The 7,664-nt window shown below is 37.6% G+C and overlaps 1 long non-coding RNA gene across 1 annotated transcript; it reads right to left on the bottom strand.

Moving 5' to 3' along the window:
• Positions 1–2,421: 2,421 nt before the first annotated feature.
• LOC111740709 lies at positions 2,422–6,880 on the bottom strand. The gene is made up of 3 exons (XR_002780727.1): positions 6,681–6,880; positions 5,380–5,474; positions 2,422–2,586 (listed from the first exon to the last, which is right to left on the bottom strand). It is a non-coding gene; the product is annotated as an uncharacterized LOC111740709 (long non-coding RNA).
• Between the last annotated feature and the right edge of the window lie 784 nt (positions 6,881–7,664).

Raw genomic sequence — 7,664 nt, 5'->3', positions numbered from 1 at the left:
TACCATGCTGCCCCCAGCCACCTGCTCATCACAGAGTTTCATTTGTGCACCTGTGTGGCCTCCATTGCTGGTTCTTTCTGTTTCTTCAGAGTGGCTCTCTGGGCAAACCTAATGTAGTATTATGGACTACATATTGTGTTGACCCAAATTTGTATGTTGAAACCCTAACCATCGATGAGTTGGTAATAAGAAGTGTGAGTATTGGGGGATAATAAGGTCATGTATTAGGGTTCGCCAAAGAAACAGAACCAATAGAAGGTGCATAGAGAACTAGATAGATGGATAGAGATGGAGATGGAGATGGAGATGGAGAGGGAGATGGAGATGGAGATAACCGTAATAAAGACAGATAGGTAGAGATAGAGATAAAGACAGACAGAGACAGAGATAAAGATGAAGATATAGAGATATATAGAGATTGACTTATTATAGGAAGTGACTCACATGATAATGGAAGCCGAGTCCCATAACCTGTAGCCTGGAGAACCAGGGGAGCCAGTGGTGTAATTCAATCTGAGTCCAGCCTATAGAAGACTCACTTCTGATTGAAAGACACACACAGACTAAAAGTGAAGGGATAGAAAAAGATATTTCATGAAAATAAAAACAAAAAAACCTGGGGTAACAATACTTACACCAAACAAAATAGACTTTAAAATAAAGGCTATAACAAGAAACAAAGAAGGATCCAGTAATCCCACTTCTGGGTATTTAAGCAAAGAAACCCAAAATCATACTTCAAAAGGCCATGTGAATCCATATGTTCATTGCAGCATTATTTACAATAGTCAAGATATGGAGGCAACCAGAGTGTCCAATAATGGATAATGGATAAAGAAGAGGTGGTACATGTATACAATGGACTATTACTCAGTCATAAAAAAAAGAATGAAATCTTGCCATCTGCAACAATAGGGATAGGCCTAGAGGGTATTTTGCTGAGTGGAGTAAGTCAGAGAAAGAAAATGCCATATGATTTCACTTATATGAGGAATCTAAAAAATAAAACAAACAAACAAACAAGATAGAAACAAACCCAAAGATACAGAGAAAATGTTTAGGGTTGCCAGATGGAATGACGGTTGGGAGGATAGATAAAAAGGGGAAGGGATTAAGAAGTACAAATTGGTAGTTACAAAATAGTCATGGAGATTTATAGTATAAGGAATATAGTCAATAATATTGTAAGAACTATGTATGGTGTCAGATGGGTACTAGATTTATCGGGTGAGTGCTTCAAAAGTTATATAAATGTCTAATCACCATGTTGTACACCTGAAACTAATATAATATTGTATGCCAACTGTAGTTGAAAAATAAAAAATTACTTTAAAAATCTGAATCCAAAGGTTTGAGAACCGGAAGCACTGATGTCTGAGGACAGAAGATAGATATCCTAGCTCAGGTGGGAGTGAATTTTCCTGTTCTCTGCCTTTGTGCTCTGTTCAGGCCCCCTATGCCTACCCACATTAGTGAGGCCAATCTTCTTTACTCAGTTTATCAATTCAAATGCTAATCTCTTTCAGAAACATCTTCATAGACAGACTCAGAAATAACGTTTTATCAGCTATCTGAGCATTCTTTCCCCTAGTCAAGTTGACACATAAAATTAACTATGACAGGTCATGAGAGTGGAGCCCTTATGACGGAATTAGTGCCTTATAAAAGGAGACACAAGAGAGTTTACTTCTTCTCTCTCTTGACAATATGAGGACACAGCAAGAGATAGTCATCTGCAAACCAGGAAGCAGGTCCTCACCAGACACCAAATCTGCCTGAAACTTGACCTTTAACTACCCAGAACTGTAAGAAATGTGTATTTGTTGTTTAAGTCACCCAGTCCATGATAATTTATTATAGCAGCCCTCACAAACTGAGACACGTGAGTACGGGTTTCTGTTACTGATTATTCACAGGGATTTTGGGTTTACACCATCATTCTTGGGACCAGGACAGGGCTTGTGCAACCCATCACTTATGACACCAGGAGAGTCACCAAAAAACCGATAGCCAGGGATCTCTGGTTCACCTCAGCCTGCTCAAATGTGTCATTTCCTTTCTTGGTCATCAGAGTATCCTACTGAATAGTGAACTCGTGCAGCTTTCTGGGGCAGGAGGTTGAGTCCCCATGGGCAGGGCTTATGTGAGAAGGAAGGTGCTTTAAGCTTCACTGTAATAGTTTAGTAGTTCTGTAGTATACATCTTAATTAGCAGAATTTAGTTCAGAATTTCACTAGTCAGCTATCTTAAGCCTTGACACTGAGGAATAAACAGTGGGCCCTGTAGTAGTTTGCTCAGGTTGTCATAACAAAATACCACAGTCTGAGTGGCTAATTCATACTTTCTCCCTTGGAGTACAATCTATGCCATGGCCTCCTCTTCCCCAAATTCCCCATCTTACTCTCATGACTTCCCACCTCACAGTTTCTAGGTCACTGGCAGCTTCTTCCTATGTCAGCATATTGAGGTTTTCATGCAACCTGCATCTTGGGGGGTGCCCATTCAGCCAGGGATCCACACGGGGGTCACTCACTGCCTGGTTCTGCGATGTCCTCAGTATAGTGAGCTCCTCTTGGCAAACAGCGCCTAGAATTGGGAACCCAGTCCAGCAGACTGTCAGCCATTTTATACTTCATTATACCAATTCCTATCAAGCTTTTATTTGTGACTTGAAAGAAGATGAGAAAAAAAAAGTGGCAAAACACCTGTGGGAACAGGGATTCTGCAGTCCTAATCTCAGGTTATACAAGCCAAAACGTTCAGCTCAACATTGTGAAACAAGAAACTATCAGTGCCAGAACGCTCAGCTGAGGCTAGGCAGAGACATGAGGCCAGGCAGAACAACTTGAGAAGGAAGTATAGTATGCATGCAACAAGCAGTGACACAAGAGAGACTTGGGGCAGGAGGTTGAGTCCCCTTGGGCAGAACTTAGATGAGAAGGAAGGTGCTTTAGGCTTCACCGTAACAGTTCAGTAGTTCTGTAGTATACATTTTAATTAGCGGAATTTAGTTCAGGATTTCACTAGTCAGCTATCTCCAGCCTTGACACTGAGGAATAAACAGTGGGCCCTGTAGAAGTTTGCTCAGGTTGTCATAACAAAATACCACAGGCTGAGTGTCTTAAACAATAGAAGTTTACTTTCTCACAGTTCTGGAGGTTGGAAATCCAAGATCAAGATGCCAGCAACATAGGTTTTATTCGGAGGCCTCTTCTCTTGGTTGATAGTGGCCACCATCTAGCTGTGTTCTCACATCGCCTTTCTTGGTAATGTGTGTGCAGAGAGAAGGAAAGAATGAGCAAGCGTGGGCGTCTCTTATGTTAGTGTCTCTTTTTAAAAGAAGACTATTCCTGTTGGATCAGGTTCCTACCCTTATGACCTCATTTAACCCTGATTACTCCTGTAAAGGCCCCATCTCCAAATATAACCACACTGGGCATTAGAGCTTCAACATATAAATTTGGGTGGGACACAAACATTCAGTCCATAACAAGCCACTAAATAAAATGAGCTTTCCCAGGAACTTATAAGTAATGTTTGAGAATCCTATAGGAAATTTAGAACTATGACTTGATTATTAGCACAATATGTATCATTTGCATTAATAATACAATGATAAAGTTTTAACCAACAGATTACCAGAGAGGAGAAGGCAGACCATCCACGTGGGGCCACTGTTACTAAGAAAATAAATTATCATAAGAAGGACTGGATAATACTTCCTGTTGAAGAAAAGGCAAGAGAAGGATCAAGAGTTAGGAACATAAACTTTGGGGAAAAAGTAGAGAGGTGGAGCCAGTAAGCTGGGAGAAGGCTTATCTCAATGCTAACGGATTTAGCCTAAACTTACTTAAGTCTCTGAGGAGTCTCTGAAGACCTGGGAAATATTATTTATTTATTCATTCACTCATAGATACATTTATTAAATTTCTCCAAAGCATAGAAAAATGGAGATGAACCAACATGAATAAGACATGAAATTTGCTCTCAAAGAACTTATAATCTACCTGTACAACAAAATATGAAGTTTTAAAACATGTTCTGAAATAGTTGCATAAATAGAGGAATAATGTGGTTATTAATTTAAAGTGGGTGAGAATAGAAGGGAGAGCATCAGAGAAAACATAATTGAGCTGAGATGAGAAAGATGACTATAATATCAGCAAGTGACCATTGTAGAAGTAAGAGAGAAAGCCATTTAGGCAGAAAGAACAACAAGAGCAAAGTCGCGGTGGTCTGAGCATATATGACATGTGTGTCATATAGCACAGGATACAAAAACATTTGGGTAGGTGAGACTGGAAAGGCAGGTTGAGACCAGATTGTGAAAATCCTTGTAAGTAATCTAAGAAGCTTAAATTTCAATCTGTAGAAAATAGAGACATATTAAAGAATTTGATTCAGGGATATGGCATAATTGCTTATAAATGTAAAAGACGTCTCAGAGCAGAGAAGGGAATAAAAAGAGGAAGACTATACTGAGCATTGCACTAGGTACAGAGGAGAGGAGATGAGGACAGTGGGGAAGGAGATAGAGTAAAATCAAACAGGTATTTCAGAGCTCGAATCAACATGCTCCCATGCTTAGGGAAGTTCACCACAAATGGTCAGGGTAATTTTTCCTGGTCTTTGACACCAGGTAAAATAAAATTTGGTGATACATATGTCTCTCTATTCACGTTATTTATCGGCCTGTAAAAGACTAAATGGAAAAGAAAACAACACAAGGCAATTTACTGTGACAAAAACTACATGGTCTTATGTTAATTATGGAAAAGGCTAAATATACTTTATCAAATTTGAATTCCTCAATCTACATTCCTCTGAAGAATGGGTTGGGTAAAATAAGCTGCCGTGTTCCTAAAATGCCAGTGGGCTTAAGAGATAACGTGTCTTTCAAGATAGGGAGTTTTCAGCACGTGATGGTACCACTGAAACTTATTTTTCTACCAATTTGGCTGACAACTGAGTTGTTATTATGTTTTCCCCTAACCTTCAGGACATAGCCTATCTGTTTGATAACGCTTTAGCCGAAACAATATGGATAGGATAGATGACAAGGGGAAAAGTCAACAATATAATATTGTTGCTGTTTTTAAAAGCTTAAATATGTGACTCTCAATGTCCTGAATAACTATAACTCACAGAATGGAATATCTGTCTTTGCCCAGAGGAAAAATGGTCTTGCTTTCCCTCCTTTTGGTGTACCACTGTTGACCTGAAGATTTGAAAAAGTACTTGGACAGAGTTCTACATTGGCTCTGTGTTCACTTTAAAAAAATGCTGACAAGATTCTCAAAATCTATTCAGTTTTTAAAGATGCTGCCCTTCGGGGCCAGATAATTCAGCATGTCACATCTAGGCAAGGGCTTTCCAAACCTGCCGGATCATGGCTTCTGGCAGCTAGTGCTGTTGGTGGTGAGAAAGTTTCTCTCCTCTGTTTCTGCTTTGATTCCTTGTTGTTTCTGAACTTTCTGAAAGGAAGTCGGTGAGATTCAAACATATTTGGTATTTTATTACACTATATCCATATAATCTTATTCTATCATTGTTTAAATTCAATGCTCATGTTACTAAAGGGAAAAATAAACAAATTGTGGCTTTATAGTTAGATTGAAGATCTAAACTGATAACCCAGAAGAGTTTTAAGCTCAATACTTGCCCATTAAGCAAAAGGTACAGTAATTATATTAATGCTATAGTCTGTAATTCTAGAATTTTGCAGCTAGGATTCTACCTCCTGCAGTCTTGAAACATCTCTTACCTGTCCACGTATCTCACATAAGCCATTAAACACTCAGAGTCCTTAAGTATTTACCTAGTTCGGGGTTACAAAACAGTAAGCAATTTTTACAATGACTATCGCTTATTGAGAGCTTGTCATGTGCTAGAGATAGTGCTTTAAATGTATTGGTTCATGTCATCCTCACAACAACCCTGTAAGAGTGCTATTATTGTTACTCTTCTCATTTTTCAAATATATCCGTTATATACACACACACACACACACACACACACACACACACACACACACACACACACACACCACACAGAAAAAGTCATAGTTATATTAGCATTTTTCAGTGATGGGATTTCACATGGTTTTAATTGTATTTTTTAACTTTTTTATTTTTAAATAATTTTAAACTTACAGAAACGTTGCAAAACACTACGTAGACTCCTCATATATCTTTCACATGCTTCTCTTAATGTTAATATCTTGTTTAATCAGAGTACAATATTTGAAACCAGGAAATTAATATTGGCACATACTATTAGCTAAAATGGAGATCTTATTCAAATTTCACCAGTTTTTTCACTGATGTCCTTTTTCTGTTCCAGGACCCAAACCAGGACTCCACATTGTCCAAGCAAAGAAGTTAGGAAACTTCCAATAAGCTGACCCTTCCCTTTGCTATGGAGATAAATAACACTCGGGCATTCATTACAGAAGTAAAACAGAATAGTTCTAGATTTTACTTCAAAACCCTCGCTTATTAATAAAAACAATAACTTATTAAAATAATGACAAAATAATAATAATAGTCTTCCTCCAAAGTTATTGGTAATTGATGATGACAGTTAAATTTAGCTTTTTAAATCAGGAAGTCATTGATACAAATAGATATCATCTTTTCTATGACACTTACTTGCCTCCAAACCAAAAAAACCTGTCTTACTAACATGCTCACTGTTTCTCCTGATGCCCGGGTGCACAGAGACCCAGCACCTGTACCGTCCAGCATCAACTCATGGATGACCAGTATTTCTCCACCCAGCACAGAACATGAAGTCTGGTCTTCAGGAATTCCCTGAATCTACAAGCAGGGGCCTCCCTGCAATTCAATGCATCCTAATTTCATTTGCATTTCCATTTCGTCTCAACGCATTCCTGAAAATCAGATTAAAAGCAAATCACATTTTGCCTTAAATGTCTGAGGCTTTATTTCTTATATAAAATCCAAATAAATCATATAAATGTTTCACAGTATATCATAGAAGCAAAAATATAACAATAAACCCTTTAAAAATATATTTGTCAAATAACATTCTAGGTCCTAAAAAAGGTGTACGTTATACAATGTTTACAACAAACTCCAGTGTACTAAAAAACTTAGAAAATGAAAACTTTAATTGTACTGTTAAAGAGAGATATAACTAAAATCAGTATATTAACTTTAACAATAGTCACATAATTACTACACTTTTGGTTGATTTAGAATTTTAAAAATCTGGAATTTTAAAAATGAGAAGAAAGTTGAGGGAGGAAGATTTTGGATTAATCGCTTTAGTTTAAAAATCTGTTCAGAAAGTTCGAAGCTTCTCTCTCCTTGCTCCCCGCTCTCTTTCCCCCTCAACATTCTGCCCTTTCAGCTCTTTCTCCGTGACTACCTCTATAACAAACAGAGCAAGCAATCTCTTGCAGTGACTTCTTTACTTAGGAGGGGGAGTGGGGGTTGAAATTTGATGATTATTTAATGCTAAAGATTTGGGAGAAAATCTTTTTAAAAATATTTTTTAACATTCAAATAATGATTTTATTTTTACAGCTTCATTGAGACATAATTGATAAATAAACTTGTAAGATATTTAAAGTTTACTTTGTGGTGATTGATATCCATATACATTATGAAAACGTTCCTCCTATCTAGTTAATTAACACA

Source organism: Pteropus vampyrus, unplaced genomic scaffold (assembly GCF_000151845.1).
Source record: "Pteropus vampyrus isolate Shadow unplaced genomic scaffold, Pvam_2.0 Scaffold67, whole genome shotgun sequence".
NCBI lineage: Eukaryota > Metazoa > Chordata > Mammalia > Chiroptera > Pteropodidae > Pteropus > Pteropus vampyrus.
Note: the sequence above shows the minus strand (reverse complement) of the source record. Positions and strands in the feature narration are given on the sequence as shown.